Consider the following 7780-nt stretch of genomic DNA (forward strand, 5'->3'; position numbering starts at 1 on the left):
GTTGGGAGAATTGGAGATCGTGGGCTGCGCATGGCGTGTGGCATAGTGCTTAATAAGGGGTTTGGGTTTCGGACCCTGGGGTTGTAGCTGCAACTCGTGCTTGAATTGGAAAGGTGGAAGAAATTCCACCAACTGCATTTCAAATGTAGTCAGTCGCCTTGAACGGAGGTGCCAAGGGGCTACTGTCCCACCCAGGACTGAGTCCTGCAAAGCGTAAGAGCAATCATTTGGCGGTCTTGGTACAAAAATAAACCGATGATACATACAAATAAATAAATAAATAAATAAATCTTCACCTTATACATTTACCGGCCACTTTATTAGGTTCACCTGTTCAACTGCTTGTTAACAGCCAATCACATGGCAGCAGCTCAACGCATGTCGGCCTGTAGACATTTAGACGACCTGCTGAAGTTCAAATTGAGCATCAGGGGACTGAATTGACTTTGAATGTGGCATGGTTGTTGGTGACAGACGGGCTGCGCTGAGTATTTCAGAAACTCGTCATCTACTGCTATTTTCACACACAACCATCTCTAGGGTTTACAGAGAATGGTCTGAATAAGGGAGGAGTGGCAGTTATCTGGGCAAAAATGCCTTGTTGATGCCAGAGGTCAGAGGAGAATGGCCAGACGGTTCAAGCTGATAGGACAGCAACTCAAGTAAGCACTTGTTACAACTGAGATATGCAGAAGAGCAACACACAACACGTCAAACCTTGAAGCAGGTGGACTACAGCAGCAGGAGACCACCCTGGGTGACACTCCTGTCAGCTAAAAACAGGCAGCCGTGACTGCAGATCATACAAAAATTGAACAACAGAAGATTGGAAAAAACATTGCCGTGTCTGATGAGTCTCGATTTCTGCTGCGACATTCGGATGGTAGGCTCAACAATATGAATGCATGGATCTAACCCACCTTGTATCATCGGTTCAGGCTGGTGGTTTAATGGTGTTGGGGGATATTTTCTTGGCACACTTTAGTTCCAACTGAGCATCATTTAAATGGCAAAGCCTACGTGAGTATTGTCACTGACCATGTCCATCCCTTAATGACCATAGTGTACCCAATCTTCTGATGGCTCCTTCCAGCAGGATAACACACCATGTCACAAAGTTCAGATCATCTCAGATTGGTTTCTTGAACATGATGGTGAGTTCACTGGACTCAAATGGCCTCCACAGTCAGCAGATCTCAATCCTGTAGAGCACTTTTGGGATGTGGTGGAACAGGAGATTTGCATCATGGATGTGCCGCCAACAAATCTGCAGCAACTGCATGACATGTCAATATGGACCAAAAAACTGAGGAATGTTTCCAGCACCTTGGTGCATCAACGCTATGAAGAATTATGGCAGTTCTGAAGGAAACGGGGGTCCAACCAGGTACCAGCAGGGTGTACCTCATAAAGTGACTGGTGAGTGTAGATGAACAAAATGTCCATCAAACCAGCAAAATAGCAATGAATCTAAGGGATCTACATTAACACATCAAGAAAAGTATCATTTGTCCTTATCATAAGGCCATGTGACAGTCTTCATTTTGTATAGCAGCTTAACATGCAATAAAGCGTAATGCAATATCAATTTAATAACTGGTCAGTGAACGTATGGAGTTAAAGGAGCTTTATGGCTGTCATTCTGGTCCTGATCTGTAGTTACACCCAAAGCTGTCATTTGATGGTGGTGCTTTGATGGAGAAATTTCACTAAAGACCTGCAATTCTGGGGTGACCTGCATATCCAGCGTGCCACTAGTGCAGGCTTGAGATTGGGTGATGTAAGGTGAGATGGCATGAGGTGGGATGAGATGGGATGTGGTAAAGTGAAATCAGATTAGGTGTGAGATGAGAGGAGATATAGAAAGGTAGATAGATATATAGATAGATAGATAGATAGATAGATAGATAGATGGGATAAGGTGCAGGGGTGAGACAAAATGTAATCAGGTAAGATGAGATGGGGTGAGATCAGGTGTCTGAGATGAGTGAGGTGAGTTGAGATGGGATGGGGTGAAATGGGGTGAGGTGAGATGTTTCACGAATTAAGGGTCCTTGGTTTCAATCCTGCCCTCACTCACTGTCTATGTTAAGATGGGTGTTGCAGTTCTCTTGCCACATTTGCAAAAACAGTGCAGGTTTGATTGACCCCTGGAGCAGGTGGTCCTTCAGGATTAGTTCCTTCCTTGTACGTGGTGCTGCCAGGATAACCTCTGGCCCCCGAGACCCTGAACTGGACTGAGCTGGTTTTAGAATGCTGTCTCAACTGTACCTATTTTGCTCACAGACGCAGTTGCAGCGCTCGCTCAGTGCGGACCACCGATTCATCAAAGGAAACTCAGAAAGCGGAACAACTCTCGGAGGTCGCCCTATTTTGCAAACCGTGAATGGGGTCTGCTTCTTTATCCCGAGATCCTTATATTTACTGACATTCCTACATTTTCACGTCTTTGTGGCGACGACCTGGGCGCGATCCTGATAGAGAATCTTTAGTGAATATGCCAGGCGGGCATCTTTGAATATTTAATCAGTCTCCGCACATTTCGTATGCCCTGTAATGTAATATTTCTTTATGTGCGCTTTGGCCTTTTTTCTAAACAATTTCCAGCATTCCTTGCAGACTTGATTATCGAGTTTGAAGTTGCATATATTTCTTACTCGGGACACATTCCTCCATTAGCAATTCTAATTATGACTCCGAATACTTCCCGTCTTAATTAGTTACACGGTTCGCTTTAATCATTCCACAGGCACCTCTCCGGGTTGCACTAAAAGTCCTTTCTATGAGAGATGGCGCTGCCTTTTGGATAATTTTATAAATCAATGGCCGCTAATTAAAGTGTGCCTTGCCCGGGGGAGGTGTGTTTGTGTGTGTGTAGGGGCGATTGGGTGGGTAGTTATTGGGGGGTGTTCGGGTTGAAAGTTTCAGCAAAGCGCCCAACTTCTAAAAATCTGAAAAATCGCGACGGGCGAATCTGGAGAGCCCGAGAGCGACGAGCTGCATGCGCCGCGCCGGCTCTTCACGAGATGCCCTGGTGCAGGCTGGCAAGGGCACCTGTGGGCTGATCCTCATTCATCTGAGCACATGACTAATGCTTTTTCCATTGCTTGATAAATATTTTTGCCCGCGGAGCTTTTACAGCAATAAAGGAAAAAGCTAAAAACAGCTTCACCCGGGCTTTGTTTTAAAAGGCCACGCAGACAAGTCGATGGGCTTCTTTGTTGCGTTGTTTTTTGATGAACTTGAATTCCCAATCGTGAATTGTGCTGTTTAACACTTTCTTTCTTTCTTTCTTTCTTTCTTCAAGAAATCAATCCATTCATACTTGCGCTGATTATTATTGCTAAAATAGATCAATACGAATGTCATTCTTATATGTATGTAAAACAAATGGCTATAGGAAAGCTGCTGTAAGATAGATAGATGTGAAAGGCACTATATAATAGATACATAGATATGAAATACACTATATGATAGATAGATAGATAGATAGATAGATAGATAGATAGATAGATAGATAGATAGATGTGAAAGGCACTTTATAATAAACATGTTAATATAGGGCACTATATAACACCGACGGACAGGAAAGTGCTTTATCTATCTTTATATACAGTGGGATGCAAAAGTTTGGGCAACCTTGATAATAGTCATTATTTTCCTGTATAAATCGTTGGTTGTTACGATAAAAAATGTCAGTTAAATATATCATATAGGAGACACACACAGTGATATTTGAGAAGTGAAATGAAGCATCCCACTGTATATAATCTAATGTCTGTTTGTCTGTTTGTATGTCTTTGTCCTTTTCATGAGAGAACAACGTAACGGATTTAGATCGGGCTTTTTTCCATAATCTGCTTGAACATTCCGATTGATTTTGCGACTTCTCTTACCGCACTAATATCATAGTTCGCTTGCAGGAGCGATTTATTCGCGCTATGCCGAGCACAGCCGATGGTAGGGGGAATCGTGATTTTAGGAGGGGGAGCTATACGGGGCCCTCCTCACTCATACGTCAGCCTCTTTTCCAGTCTGTTTATCTGTCACCACATGTCACCACTATGCCACACTACCGTCTATCTGACTCTTATTTAGTACTTTAAATATGCATTTTATACTATAGGGTCCATGCTATCACGTGTGCAGAGTCCAGTGAAATACTTACTTGTGTAATTCAACAGGCAACACGTCACCACTCGCACCGTGCGCAGTGATACGTCAAGCCTTTTGTCTATCTATCTATCTATCTATCTATCTATCTATCTATCTATCTATCTATCTATCTATCTATCTATCTATCTATCTATCTATCTATCTATCTATCTATCTAACTCCTTTATTATAATGCATATTTGCGTTCTTGTCTTTATTTTCCCCGTTATCCCAGTTCGCCTGCTTGGTCCTGTCGTTTGGCTCAGCCTGTGCTGCGCTGCCGTATCGGTGTTCACTTCCTCCTTGCTGAACCTTCCGTTTTGCCGTGAGGCTGCTTGTCTGCCCCATCATAATCGTATGGTTTCCATTTTGAATGTTCCCGTCCCAACTCGTTTGCTTTTTGTTTTGTTTCTTCTTCTTCTTCTTCTTCTTCTTCTTCTTCTTCTTCTTCTTCTTCTTCTTCTTCTTAACGTTTTCTCATGCGCTGCACCTCGCACTGCCCTTCATCGCGCTGCCTTTACTCGTTGCACACCCCTCCAGGCCCTGAACGGGGTGGGGGCTCCACTGAGCGGCCGGTGACGTTTCTTACTCTTTCTATTGTCCAAGTGTTTTGTTTCATTGCTCGTCTGGTGCCTGCTACAACTTTTTCAGCATGCTGCTCTTGCCTCATTCCTATGTTATGCCGCATGTTTCACAGTAAACACCTGCGTTGTAAGTCCGACGGTGTTAATGCGCCTACACTCAGAGCTGCAGGTAGACGTGACGAACTCGCCTGCTCTTTTTTCTTGTGCCCTTTGGCCGTGAGCTCTGCTGGCCTCGTCTCGCTGTCCTGCTGTTGTCCCAGTCCTGTCGTGCCGCCTAAGCGGGTCTAATTTGACTCCGGGGCTGCACACGTTACCATTCTGATGCCCCTAAGATCCTGCTCATTACCACACGACTTGCTTATTTTATTCCACGTCTCTCCGATTTTTTTTTTATCACTTTTTATGACCATGGGCCACCAAATCAAGAATATTATCATAAACTTATAAGGTTCTGCGCCCTCTAGTTGTGACTTGAGCCCAATCGATGCCCGCTGCCACTGTCCTCACATTTCTGTGTTGCATGTAACTTCAGTGAATATCGTGAAGTTCATTTCTAATAATACATTGGAACTGACTCTTTAAAGATAAACTGAATTAACCCAGTAATTAGCAAAGCTGCCTTTACGTGACTACTGTTTATGTCAATAACGTTATTTTTTTTGTCTAATTACGTTTCCCATGTCATTTTTTTGTATTTATTATGAGTTTAAACTTGCTCTCCTATATTCTTGCATTTTATAAGTGGACCCCCTAGAAACAGGGATGCCTATAAATCACTGCTAGGGACCATCCCCAGGTAACAGCCCCACGGTAATACCCGAACTATTCCGAAGCAACGTTTGCACTGATTTGTGTTTTTTGTATTTCACACCCTCATCCACCTTTATTGTAAGAGCATCCCTTATCTACGATGGAGCGTTCGATCAAAGGAAGAAAATATGAAGCTGGTTTAAAATGAAATGTCATTAGAAATTGGTAACAGCGCTGCTGCAAAAAAATTTGATGCGTCTGAGAAACTGATGCAAGACTGGAGGAGGCAAGAAGATGTAAAAAAGAAAAAGTGAAGCCTTTTTGAACGGGCATATAAGTTGGGATCTGATTTTATGATCAGTTTTTTGGGTTATATGTGAGCATATACGGTAACTGGAAGCTGTATGAAAAACAGTTTGAACATCCAGTGAAGACCAAATTGCAGTAGTCAGTCCTAGTAGAAATTAATTCATGAATCATCCCCTGAGATGAGCATTGACAGTTGCTGCATCGTGGACACTGTAACCGTCTGTCTTGATCACAGTCGTGATGATTTTTTTTGCCACGCACCTGCTGTCACACCACAGTGAACCCACAAGCAACTGAATTCAGCAGGCATATCACAGCACAGTGCCATATGCATTCATTTCACTATCCATGACAACATCTGATGACCAGCTCACAATGTCGTCACTATCGCTTCATTCAACTAATGCTTCACTTTCAGTTTGTTCTAAAACTGGCTTTACAGCCTTTCATTTACACGCCATTGTGTTTTTGGTTGAAGTCTCCACCCCAGTCACAAATATTTGTGAGTTACCTTAGAGTGGCAAAATGCATTGAAATATTTATTTGTGTGTACTTTTTTTTTTTTTTTTTTTTGCTGCATGATGTTATTCCATCCACTAGATGGCAGGAGAATCCTGTCCCAAACATTATTCAGTCTTAACGTTTTATATTAAATCAAAACAGAATTCTCCTAGTACTACTGTGTAAAAATGGTTAATCCCAAGAACTCCTAACCTGAGAGATGCCTTGGGTTAACGTCAAGGATGTTAAGAAAAGGTTGCCTATGCACTGGCGCTATTGGCTAACCTCCGGTACTTTGATTTGGAGTTTGCATTTTGTTCTTGGACTCCCTACTATTCAGCTTCAGGATTTCATTCTAACGTACTGTTGAGGGAATTTGCATTGGAAATTGCTCCTACATTTTCTTTTTTCTTGAAAGACTTTGTGCATCACAAATATTCACACTAGTTTTATTAATCCCATATGAAATGGCAAATAACAGAGACATATGCATTGTATTTGTCATTCCAACAGACAGTGCATCATACACTTTAATACTGCTTTTATGAATCCCATATGAGATGGCAAGCAACAGAGATGTTTGCATTGTGTTTGTCATTCCAACAGATGGCGCATCACACACGTTAACACTGCTTTTATGAATCCCATACTATGAATATGACATATGAATACTTTAACATGGCCTTTTCATAACTTCACTTTAACTTAATCCTGATACTCTGTTTGTTCAATTCATCATAATAACTATTCATGGTGGCTCTAAAATCCGTACTGACCCCTACTCTCTCTTCTGTTTCTTTTTCCGGTTTCTCTGTGGTGGCGGCCTGCGCCACCACCACCTACTCAAAGCATCATGATGCTCCGATGGATGGATTAAAAGGCAGAAGTCTACGTGACCATCATCATCGTCCTTCCATGAGAACCCTAAATCCAAAGAGGACTGTTTCATTTATGTGAGGTAGAATGCCCTGAGGGGACTGGGTGGTCCCGTGGTCTGGAATCCCTACAGATTTTATTTTTTTCTCTAGCCATCTGGAATTTTTTTTGTTTTTTCTGTCCAACCTGGCCATCGCACCTTACTCTTATTCTATGTTAATTAATGTTGACTTATTTTATTGTTCTTACTGTGTCCTTTATTTTTCTATTCTTCATTATGTAAAACACTTTGAGCTACTTTTTGTATGAAAATGTGCTATATAAATAAATGTTGTTGTTGTTGATATGAAATGGCAAATAATAAAGATATATACATTGTATTTGTCATTCCAACAGACGGTGCATCACACACTTTAATACTGCTTTTATGAATCCCATATGAAATGGCAAATAATAGAGACATATGCATTGTATTTGTTATTCCAACAAATGGTGAATCACAAACATTTGTAGTAATTCACTTTATTTCTGCAAATGCTTGTGGTGCACCGTCTGTTGGAATGGCAGAGACATAGCAACCAGACCAAAACAAACAGATACACAGA

Source organism: Polypterus senegalus, chromosome 10 (genome assembly GCF_016835505.1).
Source record: "Polypterus senegalus isolate Bchr_013 chromosome 10, ASM1683550v1, whole genome shotgun sequence".
Taxonomy (NCBI): domain Eukaryota; kingdom Metazoa; phylum Chordata; class Cladistia; order Polypteriformes; family Polypteridae; genus Polypterus; species Polypterus senegalus.